Below are 10952 nucleotides of genomic sequence, written 5' to 3' on the forward strand. Positions count from 1 at the left end.
ATACTTGGCTTCAGAAGATACGCGTAGTTATATTATTTTTTTATTTTTAATGCATCGCATGTTATGCCTTGTGTAACTAATATATATTTATCTATGAATCTAAATAAGTGATCCATTATTACAGGACCTTACATCTACTAAGAATATTTCACACATTCTCGAAATTTATGGACTGCACATAACAACTGTCAACATCATAAATGCTAATTCACACAACCTAAAGGTACACAAGCACGCATATTTTTAAACCTCTGTCAACAGAATACGAAATCTACCACTTAACTAAACTGCATACATAAAGAAATCGATACATTATGATATTTAGCACAACAAAATGGTTTCACTCCTGACACAGTTATGGAGATACACAAAAGGAAAAATACGTCTGCGCAACCAGAAATTCACGAGGACATAAAACTATCCAGAGAAACACAAAAAAGACAACAAACGTACATTCCCACAACATTTGTGGGTACAATATCAAAAAAAATAAACTCACTTATCAAGAATTGTAGTATCCAATTCCGTCACAGAGACAGTACTGTATTCGGCAAGGATTTCACTCAGCAAAATCGAAAATATCAATATGCACAAACACAGGTATATGCAAAATCTAATGTCAGGATCGTAATTAATTTTAGATAGGACAGAAAGAGCACAGTGTAAGTGTAAGATATGAAAGCATAGGAGACTTATGGAAAATAATTCATCTACTTTCCTCAACCACTTAAAAAACAGTAACCACAACGCAGAACGAATGGAATTAGCACTGAAAATTTTACATATATTGTCTAAAGTTTTAACAATGAACGTACTTGAAGAGACAGAGATCTACGTACTCACAATACAACGCCCTGATGACATTTTAAATGAGCAGACGGATTTAAAAGACAAAAATTTCACAAACTATGTTATTGCACTCCTAATAAAAGATAGCGGATACACACAAACAACTTCCCACAGACCCGTCAATTACACGGTCATACATACAGCCAAAAATGATAAACTCAACACAGTATAGAAAGAGAAGTTATCTTTGGACAACTTTCACAACTGCTTGAACATAAACCCAGAAAAACTGCTAAATATCTCGTTCTGTTGTCCTTCATTTGCATATTACGGATAAAGGCTTTTTCTTTAATAGCTATCTCTAAAATCTGTGAAATCTCACGAGAAAATTTAAAATTATAGAAATTACATGAAAGTATGATCACCAAAAGCAGCAAACCACAGCTTATAACATAAGCCTTCTAAATCAGCACCACGTTGCAATACAATGAAGAGTGATAGCGATCACTGATAAAATATGTCAGTAACTATAAAATCTGTATAGTCAAAAATACGTTAAACCTACATTATAATAAAATAAAAATTGTTATGTAACTTTTGCAAATTTTGTGAAGATGGAAACTACACGAAATCGGTGTATCGTGATAAAAACATTAAACTTTTACAGCAGTAATATGGAGTTTATTACATAATGTCCCCTTGAGATGTCTCCAACACTGCTGGCCCATTGGATAGTAAATTTGGTGTTGTTATCCCTTAACATGTTCCTCTCATGCAACGTTAAATCTTGGAAATGACACTACGCACGTTATTCAAAGATCGCTTGAAGTTCGATAAAAAGTAGAGTTACCATTATCACTTGTTTGTGATAGAATCATATGAGAAGCATAGATGGCCTGAATAATGCTTTCTGTATTTGTGACAAAAAATTAAGGGATGCACATATAATAGAAAAATGAATTATAACAAATCCTGCTAATGACTGGACGACAATTAATTCCCTGTACTATACTTATAGAAGTAAAGTTATCATAGAACACAAAGAAAATAATAAAAAAGGAAAACATACAAGTATCTACGGTTGGTTAGTCCAGCTGTAGGATCCACCAATCACAATCAAATTTCGAAATAAAGTGGATGTATACATTTGATCACATAGTAATTTTAGATCTACTATACAGTTTACAGGTTGTCAACTGCTAATAGCAAAACTTCTTATATGTTTAACATGTTTTACCAATTGAATATCACTATCAGTTTATTTAGCGAGTTATTTACAGTTTGTTTTATAGTGTGGTGTTCTTTGCTTGTCTTGGTAATTCCCATACTTCTGTCACTGTTGTCGTTCCATATACATTTTCTAGGATTTGTTCCTCAAGCGCAGAGCTACTGCCACCATTACGAGTTGTTATGGTTGACTGATGTTTATTTGTTCGGTGGCGCGTTTGTTTGGGATGTGGCGCATGTAATTGAAGTGCTGCTGAACGTCATGGTGTGTGTGTGTGTGTGTGTGTGTGTGTGTGTGTGAGAGAGAGAGAGAGAGAGAGAGATAGAGAGAGAGAGAGAGAGAGAGAGAGAGAGAGAGATAGTTACGGGAACGGAGGTGGAGTAAGAACTGTGGAGTATGGGGAGCGGGAGATTTAGTACGGTTTTGTTCTTTTGCTCGGTGGACCTACTTAGCCGATCATTTTCTGCACCGCGTTCACATTCTGAGTTTGTCTCGGTACACCTAAGGACCCTCACGTATATGATTACACATTCGGATTTTATATCCGGACGGTCCTTATTGTTATTTAATACCCTTCAGTGGCTATTCGCGGATGAAACTTATCCTATTACATTGTTACACAATCTGATGATGCCTTGCAAGGGCGAAACGCGTAAGTGTTACTAAGAAAACCAAGTTTTCAGCCAAGTTTGTTTTCATTCATAATTAAAAATGTTTGTGTTTTCTATTTGGAGCGCCCGCGACAGTGAGACCTGCTGCAAGCATATCGAACTGGACGCGGTACGAGTGTTCCAAGTCGCTATATCGCATTTGCTCTGAGCCTTATTCCTCAGGAACATATCTGAATCAGTTACAAGAGTTCAGTTGTCTATTATTGGTTTTCAAAAGGAAAATAATGTTGATGTCAACTTTGCAGCAGTTGTTGTTTAGTCACGATAGCCACCTCCAATATATGTTTTTCTAATAGCTTCTTCATTACGTGGCTATAACTACGTCTATCAGGTGATATGTAATGAATTTATTTGTCCTGTAGAATATAAAAGAATTTTTACTTACAGCAATATAATACGAAGCTATTTTACTGTTTGTCTCCTAGAACGAGTCTTAAATAATCATCGCTGTTCCTGACTCAAACACAGAAAGCAAGCATTAAGGAAAATTATCACAATATATCATCTCTAGTGTTCCGTGATTTCGATGAAAAGTAGTTATAAAAGAATATCTAAGTATTTCCTGAAAGAAAGGAACTACATGTAGTATGTCATCAAAAAATCACAATTTACGAGCAACTACCTAAAACGTTATCATTAACGGTACGCTGAAGCACAAATTAATGAGAATTGAGTTTGAATATACACACATTATCAATTCAGATACAAGCTTGCTGGATAGTATTAGTACATGATCGCTTGTTGTCCTACTAACACGCCAGATTTCGGCGCAATATGTTACGCAAGTCTATCAGTTAAACTTGTACTGGATAACGTTTTAAAAAATGTGTCACTCTTCTCTCTAAACGTGTAGACGATCCTACAACAATATGCTTCGGAAAAAAGTGTGATACTGATCCTCAAGTAGCCAGGCAGTTTTAGTGCCGAATGCGCATTTATTACGACCCACAGCTTCGTTCACGATACGTAGTTTTAGCAGTTTAAATGTTCGAAACTATTCAGGGGATGCAAGTAAATGGATTACGGTTACACTTAAAATTGGAAACATCGCCACTGAAGACTGTTTTGTTGCCAACTGATTTTTACAGGAATTACGGAGTTCAGGCATTGTTCACGAAAAATCTCAGGAAGCATTTCACCTGAAATAGTACGGATTCAACAGTCAACTACACAACCTTTACATTCACAGAATATTGCATGATGTACTTCATTACTCAGACATCAATGAAGTGACTCTTCAACTACACTCCTGGAACTTGAAATAAGAACACCGTGAATTCATTGTCCCAGGAAGGGGAAACTTTATTGACACATTCCTGGGGTCAGATACATCACATGATCACACTGACAGAACCACAGGCACATAGACACAGGCAACAGAGCATGCACAATGTCGGCACTAGTACAGTGTATATCCACCTTTCGCAGCAATGCAGGCTGCTATTCTCCCATGGAAACGATCGTAGAGATGCTGGATGTAGTCCTGTGGAACGGCTTGCCATGCCATTTCCACCTGGCGCCTCAGTTGGACCAGCGTTTGTGCTGGACGTGCAGACCTCGTGAGACGACGCTTCATCCAGTCCCAAACATGCTCATTGGGGGACAGATCCGGAGATCTTGCTGGCCAGGGTAGTTGACTTACACCTTCTAGAGCACGTTGGGTGGCACGGGATACATGCGGACGTGCATTGTCCTGTTGGAACAGCAAGTTCCCTTGCCGGTCTAGGAATGGTAGAACGATGGGTTCGATGACGGTTTGGATGTACCGTGCACTATTCAGTGTCCCCTCGACGATCACCAGTGGTGTACGGCCAATGTAGGAGATCGCTCCCCACACCATGATGCCGGGTGTTGGCCCTGTGTGCCTCGGTCGTATGCAGTCCTGATTGTGGCGCTCACCTGCACGGCGGCAAACACGCATACGACCATCATTGGCATCAAGGCAGAAGCGACTCTCATCGCTGAAGACGACACGTCTCCATTCGTCCCTCCATTCACGCCTGTCGCGACACCACTAGAGGCGGGCTGCACGATGTTGGGGCGTGAGCGGAAGACGGCCTAACGGTGTGCGGGACCGTAGCCCAGCTTCATGGAGACGGTTTCGAATGGTCCTCGCCGATACCCCAGGAGCAACAGTGTCCCTAATATGCTGGGAAGTGGCGGTGCGGTCCCCTACGGCACTGCGTAGGATCCTACGGTCTTGGCGTGCATCCGTGCGTCGCTGCGGTCCGGTCCCAGGTCGACGGGCACGTGCACCTTCCGCCGACCACTGGCGACAACATCGATGTACTGTGGAGACCTCACGCCCCACGTGTTGAGCAATTCGGCGGTACGTCCACCCGGCCTCCCGCATGCCCACTATACGCCCTCGCTCAAAGTCCGTCCACTGCACATACGGTTCACGTCCACGCTGTCGCGGCATGCTACCAGTGTTAAAGACTGCGATGGAGCTCCGTATGCCACGGCAAACTGGCTGACACTGACGGCGGCGGTGCACAAATGCTGCGCAGCTAGCGCCATTCGACGGCCAACACCGCGGTTCCTGGTGTGTCCGCTGTGCCGTGCGTGTGATCATTGCTTGTACAGCCCTCTCGCAGTGTCCGGAGCAAGTATGGTGGGTCTGACACACCGGTGTCAATGTGTTCTTTTTTCCATTTCCAGGAGTGTATATTCAACCAACCAGCAATGGCTGAACTGTTCACAATTAACAATGCGTGGCACATGATTATATGATCGAGAGTTGTTGTTTAAGGAACTCGACTGATATACCGTGCAGTACATAAAGGAGCTCTGGACGTAGGCTTGGTAACCAGCGGTCAACTGATACTTCATAGAAGATGTTGCAGAATCGTTGGGGCTATAAGTGGCATTGAAATGAAAATCGAATACCCGCTACAACAGAGCCATGGAATGGAAATGTGGGCGTTAAAGTGCGACAGGATGATTCCGTGCTAAGGTAACCCTGGACGTTTTGACTTTATGGCGAATCGCAATTTCTGCACAGTGCCTTCATAACATTGTGCATTAATTGCGGTTCTGCGCTCAACGAACTCGACGAGCAGAGAACCAATGCAGTTGAAGAAGAAGGTCATCATGACCTTATAGGTAGGGAAAATGCAGTTAAAAAAGGAGGTCATCATGACCTTACCGGTGGCTGTGTGTACAACTTTCGATTTGTTTGGTGGGGGAGATGTGGGATGCTTCAACTGTTGGCTTTTCCGTTCGCCCACGGACTGTAGGAATGCTGTCGGACGAAATCATTCTGTTGCTAGATAACGCCCGTTCCCACACTGTTAATCGGTCGAAGTCCTGTCTTGGTTGAGAAACAGTGCAACATCCTCCTTACAGCCTGCATCTTTTATCATGCATTTTCACACCGTTGGAGACCTGAGGAAACATATGCGTGAACGTCGGTATCAGTCGGACGAGGAAGTTCAAAAGTTGGAGCGGTTGTGGATCCGTGAGCAGTCGGACGCGTTCTATGAAATAGGAATTCATCACCTTGCCCCCCCGGTGGATAAATATCTTAAAGCGTGTGGGGTTGGTGTTTGCTTTTGAATGGAACCATTCCATGCTATCGTTGTGGTGACTATTCGGTTTTCATCTTACAGTCCCTCATATATCACTTGGGAATAATATCCAGTGTACCTTACCACAAAATAGGTTTTCGTGTGCGCAAGTGAACAGATTAATTTGAAAAGTAAACACGAAAAATATCAGAATAGCACAGTTAACAGTAAGTAAATAGTTGAATCAGCTAGTGCGTAACTCCAATTTTCTTACGCGAGAATCTATATACGTGTTTGTGACGTTAATGACACAGAATACCTTTGAAGTCTCTGAGATGGTTGGTAAATAAATAACTCGCCTCTTGACTTCGGCCTGGCTTACAGTGTTACCCGTGTACACCGCTACACACACAGCAGACATTAATCTTCCTAATTAGATAGCAGCCTCTCGCCTCTAAGGAACTCCTCTGGGTCATGACAGTAATTAATTTGGGAAGGCACGGGAGGCCTACCGCCCAGTTAATCTTCTCAGTTTGGAAGCAGCCCATCGGAACCTCCCCTCCACTCGCCGCGGTCTTCAGTGGCGGCCAAGAGTGTTTCTCAATGCTTGTTGGTGCAACAAACGCGGGTATGCACTACGATCCCTTTGAAAAAGTATTCACACACGTCCCACGTGTGGCCAGATAACGAGGCGAACTTCATGTCCACCTGTTGACATGTCGTACTCAATAGGTGAAATGCAGCTTGTTCGGTGTACATTATCTGATCACTGGATACTGATATGGGATGAGTTCACCCTTCAACATTATGACGGCTTGGACTTCGCCAAGAAGGATTTTAATGATGTTGCTCAAAGTTTGTTGAGGCAATGCGCCCATTCTTCTTAAAGAGCATTACCTACTATGGAGAGCGTTATTGGACGCTGGGATCTATAACAAAATCGACGTTCGAAATTCATCCCAAAGATGTTCCATTGACTTCAGATCGGATCCAAGGGCATCCCTATTTATTACTTAAATGTTATTGCCTATAGATCTATGTCTGACGAAAGCTGCTTTATGACAGGATGAACTGTCGTGCTGACACAAAGAATCATTTCCTCTGAACCGTTCCTCTACTATACGCAACACACAATACTATAAAATGGTTTCATACCCTCCCACATTTAGCGTTTTCTAATGTTCAAAAGCAGATCACATTCCACAGTGCGGAAATCACTCTCACACCAGATAGGAACTCCCTACTTCACTGTTAACTCTAAATATGTTGCCGGGCGACGTACCCAAACCCGTCTAAGGGATTGGCACAGGATATTGCGTGCTTCAGCAATCCAAATCACACATTTCCAGTCACCCATTGTCTAGTGGCGTCAATCTGCGCCATCTGAAGCTCTAATGTGGAGCAGTTCCAAAACTGCAGCTCATACTTTCTAACTCCATTTTCTTTTTTTTTTCTTTCTCTTTTTTGATTCATCAGTCTTCTAACCAGTCTTTTGATTGAGTTGATACGGACCGCCGCGACCTTATCATCTCAGAGTAGCTTTTGTAACCTAAGCCCTAAATTATTTGCTGAATCCTTTCAAATCTTCGTCCACAGATTTTACCCTCTACAGCTCCCTCCAGAACTATGGAAGATGTTCTCTGATGACGTGACAGACGTGTTATCATACAGTCCATTTTCCTAGCTAGCGTCTTCCATACATACCTTTCCTCCCCGATTCTGCGGAGAAACTTCATCTCTCTTTACCTTTTCAAATCTCCTAAATTTCAACGTTAATTTATAGCCCCACATTTCAAATGCTTCGGTTCTTTTGCTTTCCGGTTTTCACACACTACATCTTTCACCATACAGTACTGTGCACCAAACGTACATTCTCAGAAATTTCTTCCTGATATTAAAGCTTATATGTTTGATACTATTGCCCTGTGTTAGGAGGCTGTTTAGGTTATTTTATTGGTAACGCTACGTAGCGCTCTGTATGAATATTACTGGCTGTGCTGTGTGCAGTCTGTAGCTGGTTTGCATTGTTGTTTGCTATTGTAGTGTTGCGCAGTTGGAGGTGAGCCGCCAGCTGTGGTGGATGTGGGGAGTGAAATGGCGGAGTTTTGAGAGCGGATGATCTGGACAGAGACAGTAAATTTCTAAGACTGGATGTCATGAGAAGATATATATATTACGACTTTTGAACACTATTAAGGTAAATACATTGTTCTCTATCAAAATCTTTCATTTGCTTACCATGCCTATCAGTAGTTAGTGACTTCAGTAGTTAGAATCTTTTATTTAGCTGGCAGTATTGGCGCTCGCTGTATTGCAGTAGTTCGAGTAACGAAGATTTTTGTGAGGTAAGAATTCATGAAGGGTATAGGTTATTGTTAGTCAGGGCCATTCTTTTGTAGGGATTACTGAAAGTCAGACTGCGTTGCGCTAAAAATACAGGGTGATTCAAAAAGAATACCACAACTTTAAAAATGTGTATTTAATGAAAGAAACATAATATAACCTTCTGTTATACATCATTACAAAGAGTATTTGAAAAGGTTTTTTTCACTCAAAAACAAGTTCAGAGATGTTCAATATGGCCCCCTCCAGACACTCGAGCAATATCAACCCGATACTCCAACTCGTTCTACACTCTCTGTAGCATATCAAGCGTAACAGTTTGGATAGCTGCTGTTATTTCTCGTTTCAAATCATCAATGGTGGCTGGGAGAGGTGGCCGAAACACCATATCCTTAACATACCCCCATAAGAAAAAATCGCAGGGGGTAAGGTCAGGGCTTCTTGGAGGCCAGTGATGAAGTGCTCTGTCACGGGCTGCCTGGCGGCCGATCCATCGCCTCGGGTAGTTGACGTTCAGGTAGTTACGGACAGATAAGTTCCAATGTGGTGGCGCTCCATCCTGCTGAAATATGAATTGTTGTGCTTCTTGTTAGAGCTGAGGGAACAGCCAATTCTCTAACATCTCCAGATACTGTAGTCCAGTTACAGTAGCACCTTCGAAGAAAAAGGGACCAAAAACTTTATAGGCTGAAATGGCACAGAAAACGTTCACCTTAGGCGAGTCACGTTCATACTGAGTTGTTTCCCGCGGATTCTCAGTGCCCCATATACAGACATTGTGACGGTTGATTTCCCGTTAGTGTGGAAAGTTGCTTCATGACTAAACACAGTCTTTGAAACGAAAGATTCATCTGTTTCCATTTGAGCAAGGATAAAATCACAGAAATCGATTCTTTTAATCTTATCAGCTGCAGACAGTGCTTGAACCAATTTCAGACGATAAGGTTTCATAACTAACCTTTTTCGTAGGACTCACCACACAGTTGATTGTGGAATTTGCAGCTCTCTGCTAGATCTGCGAGTCGATTTTCCTGGGCTGTGAACAAATGCTTGCTGGATGCGTGCTACATTTTCATCACTCGTTCTCGGCCGTCCAGAACTTTTCCCTTTGCACAAACACCCATTCTCTGTAAACTGTTTATACAAACGTTTAATACACCACCTATCAGGAGGTTTAACACCATACTTCGTTCGAAATGCACGCTGAACAACTGTCGTCGATTCACTTCTGCCGTACTCAATAACACAAAAAGCTTTCTGTTGAGCGGTCGCCATCTTAGCATCAACTGACTCTGACGCCTAGTCAACAGCGCCTCAAGCGAACAAATGTACAACTAAATGAAACTTTATAGCTCCCTTAATTCGCCGACAGATAGTGCTTAGCTCTGCCTTTTGTCGTTGCAGAGTTTTAAATTCCTAAAGTTGTGGTATTCTTTTTGAATCGCCCTGTATTGTGTGTCACTTTAGTAAATGTTTGAGTACGTTCAGATTTGCTCAGCTGTTTGAAAATCAAATAATGTAAGAGGTTTATCAGCACAGTAATTCATTAATTTTTCTAAGGGGACGTTACAACTGTTTACCTGTGCTAGTCTGCTTTGATATCCATCTTACTTCGGCTATTACGGTTTATTTTGCTTCCAAAGTAGAAGAATTCCTTAAGTTCGTCTACTTCGTGATCACGAAGTATGATGCGAGCTTATCGCTCTTCTCATTTTTGCTACTTCTCTTTACTTTCTTCTTTTTCCGTTTTGTTCTTAATCCGTATTATGAACCGATTACACTGTTTATTACAGTCAATAAAGAATCTTCAATCGTGGTGGGACTGGCGCCAGAGATATCTTTATCGATTCCCTCTGGCAGAAGTTTATCTTTGGAGCCTGGGTCGGTAAGGATATAGCTGGCAGTGGAAAGTGGGGGTGTGGGGGACAACGTTTGGCACGGCACGCGAAAGTGCGCGTATTAGCGAGACGTTGGAAAGACGACAGAGAGCGAGGTGTGCCTGAGTAAGGACGGGAGTTAGCTCTTCATCGTACTGGGGTCAGTAACAGCGGACCGGCGCTGTGGTTTCTTGGCAACCTCGTGAAGCTATGTATGTGCTCCCTTCCGTGAAGGAACACGCTGTTACTGTCGGACCAACCAGCGTCTGGCATCTTCGCCACTTCGATCCAGCAGCTCGCATCAAGTTAAGTAATACAAGTCCTACCAACGATTACTGAAATATAATGATGATTGCTCTTGAGGCAGCAAGGTGTTGCAAGGATTGTGATGTGACATTTCATGCCTCTTATTAAGTGTGTGCTTCGCTCCTTAATAGTATTGTTCTTACTTAAGCTGGCAAGTGTCTAAAACATTGATACGTGTGCGCAGCCTTACCGAACGATCTATATTCCGTGTCTAAAGATTGCCGAGCGG

This window comes from Schistocerca cancellata, unplaced genomic scaffold (genome assembly GCF_023864275.1).
Source record: "Schistocerca cancellata isolate TAMUIC-IGC-003103 unplaced genomic scaffold, iqSchCanc2.1 HiC_scaffold_718, whole genome shotgun sequence".
In the NCBI taxonomy this organism is placed as follows: Eukaryota; Metazoa; Arthropoda; class Insecta; order Orthoptera; family Acrididae; genus Schistocerca; species Schistocerca cancellata.